Source organism: Vombatus ursinus, unplaced genomic scaffold, assembly GCF_900497805.2.
Source record: "Vombatus ursinus unplaced genomic scaffold, bare-nosed wombat genome assembly UNPS02014789.1, whole genome shotgun sequence".
NCBI classification, from domain to species: Eukaryota; Metazoa; Chordata; class Mammalia; order Diprotodontia; family Vombatidae; genus Vombatus; species Vombatus ursinus.
This window is the reverse complement of record NW_020954567.1, coordinates 20,798,017-20,802,855: the sequence shown is the minus strand read 5'-3', so window position 1 is coordinate 20,802,855 and position 4,839 is coordinate 20,798,017. Positions and strand designations below refer to the sequence as shown.

At 39.7% G+C, this 4,839-nt stretch overlaps 1 pseudogene; it reads right to left on the bottom strand.

Annotated features, from left to right (window-relative positions):
- Positions 1 to 337: 337 nt before the first annotated feature.
- Positions 338 to 453, bottom strand: LOC114047734 (annotated as a pseudogene).
- Between the last annotated feature and the right edge of the window lie 4,386 nt (positions 454 to 4,839).

Sequence of the window (4,839 nt, the reverse complement as noted above, 5' to 3'; positions counted from 1 at the left end):
CCTGATCCCCCTCAATTCTAGAGCCTTTCCTCTATTGATTATCTCCAACATATCCTGTCTTTATCTTGTTCGTACATAGCTGTCTGTTATCTCAAATTTGGCATATATACTGTGAGCTTCTTGACAGCAAAGGTTGTATTTGCCTTTCTTTGTATTCCTAACACTTAGCACAGCCCCCCCTCACTTAAATCCAATTCACTTGCAAGTCAGGGCATCACCTTCCTGATGGCATGATCTTCTTCAAGAATGAAGGATAAACAATAACAACAGCATTTAGCACCATACCTGAAATATGTGCTTAATAAATGCATATGGACTGACCAGCTGAATCATATAGAGCATTATGTGGTTAGATGCCACAGAGTAGGTGGCAATGCCTTAACCTCAGATGTGTGGTAAGGACCTCTTCTGTCCTTATCAAAGGGACTGCTAACCTCTCCTTTCAGGCAAACTAGGACATCCTTTGCCTCAATTCTTACCTAGCCTTTAATTATTGAATGGGCATTGCCTCAGACAAACTGAGACCTGGGAAAGACCTTAGCTTAAGAAGGCCAAGGTCTTCCACTGCATCTGGGGCCATCTCTAGTCATCTTGACCTATGTCTTGCCTCTGGACTCCAATGACTCTGGAGGAGAGGGTGAGACTGGTGGCTTTGCATAGCTCTACCTCACTTAAATCCAATTCACTTGCAAGTCAAGACATCACCATGCTGATGTCATTGGTCCTCTAGAACAAAGGACAAACAGCAACAACAATACAGTATTACATTTATTGAGTACTTCTCCATCCTCTACCACCACCAGTGGCGCATGCCTAACCTACTGGGTTAAGCATGGGACTCCCTAGTTAGTAACTATCAATATCACCTGGTTTAAATTCTAATATAGGACTACAGGATTTAGAGCTGGAAAGGACCTTAGACATCATTTACTCCAAACTCTCCATTACAAGTTTGGAAACTGAGACCCACAAAAGTTGTCATCATCCCAAACTCTTGCAGATAATAAGTAGCAGAGTCAGAATTTGAACCCAAGTCCTCTGACTAAAAATCTGCTGCTTTTCCCACCACACTAGTGCTACTAATCAGAGTTATAACTAGGATAAACAACTGGGGTTTTGTTCCAGGTCACCAAAATTTTGAGAGCACAAAAACTTTAAATAATTCTTTTATAAAGAGTGTATAATTGTAAAATTTGTCACATTTACATTTTGACAACATTTCCACTCCTCCAACACTGTAGAAACTAGTTAGCAAAAATAATTAGTTAAAGTAGGAAGCTAACAGATGGTGTACTTCCTCTTCCTCCACAACCCAGCCCTGCCACAGCCTCCACACCAGGTGAGTTAATTCTTCTCATCACCCCTGAAGCCCAACTGTGAGCTCTTCCCACAGTAGGGCAATGTCAGAGTCTCCCACCTCACGGTTGATCTGAGGCACATTCCAGGCTATCTGCCCTGAATGCTAACATTGTTAAGTATGGCTCCAGTCCCAATGTAGCCGTCATGTTATCTATACATTGACTCTTGTAACCAGACCTCTCCTTTTCCTGTTATACATGTCACCCAAAAAGTCTTTTATATCATTTCTTGTACTCAACCGTTACCGATATTACACTATATAATCCAATGGTGTCAAACTTAGATAGAAACAGAGTCTACTAAACCACACATCTCTGCAGGTGCATATTGACTTAGAAAACCACATATTAACATTATTTTTGTTTTATTGTAGGACTGCTAGGCAGCACAATGGATAGAGCACTCACCCTAGAATCAAGAAGACAGCCTCAGATATTTACTAGGTGTGTGACCCTGGGCGAGTCACTTAACCCTGTTTATCTCAGTTTCCTCATCTGCAAAATGAGCTAGAGAAGGAAATAGCAAACCTCTCCAGTATCTTTGCCAAGAAAAACCCAAATGGTCTCACAGAGAGTCTGAAACAACTCAACAACAACAAAATGTTTTATTATATTTGTATTTCTTTTGTTAAATATTTCCCAGTTACATTTTAATCTAGTTTGGGCTGCACACTGGAATGTTGCAGGCTGTGTATTTGACATTTCTTCTGTGATCTACTTATACCCATTTTGTGGGTTTTTAATTACCTTTCAAGTTACTTGAAATTTTATAATCCATATCCTGAAAACAAATTTGTTGGCTCTTTGTCATCCCACAACCTAGAGTTGACTCAGATATACCAGCTTCAAAGAAAAGGAGTTAGCCATAGTGAGGAAAACACAATATTCCCCAGACGTCACCAGCCAGGCCGCCATATATTTATACCATATCCCTTTCCAGCTCTCTTTTATGTGTTGACTTCCTCCAATAAAATGTAAGTTCCTTGAGGATAAGGACTGAGTAAAATGCTTTTATTTGTATTCCCAGAACTTAGCACAGTGCCTGGCACATAATAAATACTGAATAAATGTTTTATTTCTCCATCTACAATGGACTCAGTGAAGTAAGCCAAATTAAAAAGACAGCGACATTTATGGAAGCTGTACTGTGCACAGAACACTAAAGAGAATAGGTTTTTCATATGACTATAGAAAGCTTTGATTTCTTCTTTTGAAAATTGATTGTTCATGTCCCTTGACCACTTATCAATTGAGGAATGGCTCATATTTTTTTTACAAATTTGACTCAATTCCCCATATATTTGAGAAATGAGGCCTTTATCAGAGAAATTTGTTATAAAAATTCCCAGTTTCCTGCTTTCCTTCTAATTTTGGTTTCATTGGTAAACTTTTTAATTTCATGTAATCAGCATTATCCATTATATTTCCTGTGATCTTCTTTATCTCTTGTCTAGTCATAAACTAAGTAAAATTTTCCATGCTCCCCTAATTTGCTTATGATATCACCCTTTATGTCTAAATTACGTACCCATTTTGACCTTATCTTGGAATATAGTGTGAGATGTTGGTCTGTGCCAAGTTTCTACCAAACTGTTTCCAGTTTTCTCAGCAATTTTTGTCAAATAGTGAATACATATCCCAAGAGCTTGGATCTTTGGGTTCATCAAACACTGGATTACTTTATTTTACCAATGCTTATTTTACCAGTGTTTTACCAGTGTTTATTTTACCAATAAGGAAACTGAAGCCCAGAAATGATAATCACATCTTTGGTCCATAACCACACAGCAAGGCAATCACTAGACACAAGTTGAATACCATCCCCATTACAGATAATGCTAGCTCGCAGCTTTAAATAGATACTACTTATCATTTTAAGTAAAAAACTCCATTTATTCCTATGCTTTCTAGTGTTTTTAAAAGGAATAAGCGGGATAGCTAGGTAGTGCAGTGGATACAGCACCAACTTTGGAATCAGGAGGACCTGAGTTGAAATCTGGCCTAAGATACTTATTAGCTGTATGACCCTGGGCAAGTCACTTAACCCAGATTGCCTTAAAAAAGGAATGTGTTGTATTTTGTCAAAAACTTTCTGCATCTATTGAGATAATCATATGATTTTTGTTCTTTTGTTATTGATACAGTCAATTATGCACCATTTATCAAGAAACTGCTATGTTTAAGGCACTGTGCTAAATGCTGGTGATATAAAAAAAGACAAAAAGCCATCACAGCCTTCAAGGAGCTCACAATCTAATGGGGGAGACAACTAGCAAACAAATATGTACAAACAAGGTACATATAGGAAATCATCAACAGAGAGAATTAAGAGGGATTGGGAAAGGTATTAGAAAGGATAGACCCTAATTTTTACTTTACCTCCTGACAACACATATTCCATGCTAATACATTGGTCTCCACAATGGACCCTGCACCCTTTTCCCCTCCTCCTCCATTTCTCATTAATGAAGAAGTGTCAATGAAAGAACATTGGACCAGGATCAGGGAACCTAAATTCTAATCTCATCTGTACCACTAACTCATGTGATCTTGAGCAACCCCCTTCAGCCTCAATTTCCTCACCTTTAAAGTGAAAGGCTTGGACTAGATCATCTCCAAGGTCCACTGCAATTCTGACACTCTTTGGTTTTAAATCTAGATGAATATAAACCTAAACCTTTGCATGACCTGAACAAGTTAGTCCTGAAACAGATCTTTATTTATTAGGTTTCATCTCTCTGTTCAAGCCCCTTTCCTTCTTGAGGCTCAACATTCCTAAACTGGATCTCCTAGTGGCTCACACCTACAAAAAGAGCTAGAGAGGTAGAGAAATAAATGGTCTCTTCTTTCTCCTTGACTGCTGGTAAAGAGTAGGAGTGATGTATCCTTCAAGGCTCTTTCTTGAACCATCAATTCAACACAACAAATATTTACTAAGCATTTGCTATATGTAGGACACTGTACTAGGCCCTCCTCTACACTCTCTCTCTCTCTCTCTCTCTCTCTCTCTCTCTCTCTCTCCCTCTCTCTCTCTCTCTCTCCCCCCCCCCCCCCCCATAGCGTTTCGCTATGAACATCCTTCCTTGAACATCCTTCCTCCATTCTGATCCCCACCCTCTCATTGTCAAGTTCCTCCTAGGGCTTCCATTTTAGGGAGTGGCCCAGCCAACCTTCATTCCCCTCCCAACTGTGCTTCTGACTTTCTAGACTTCAACACCGTGTCTTAGCCACAATCTGATGTGATGCTATAACCTCCCTCAATGCCTGGGGCCTCCTCACTCTGGAACACCTATCATTCCCTATGCTTTTCTCACTCTAGAACATACCTCTGCTATGCATGCCCCCTTCTCCCTTGTCAAGTTCCTCCTGGGGTTTCCATTTTGGGAAAGAGTCCAGAACAGTCAACTTCCTTTCCCCTTCCCACTTCAATACCATGACCCTTCAGTATGGATATTTTCAACTCCCTCCCTTTTCAGCTCTC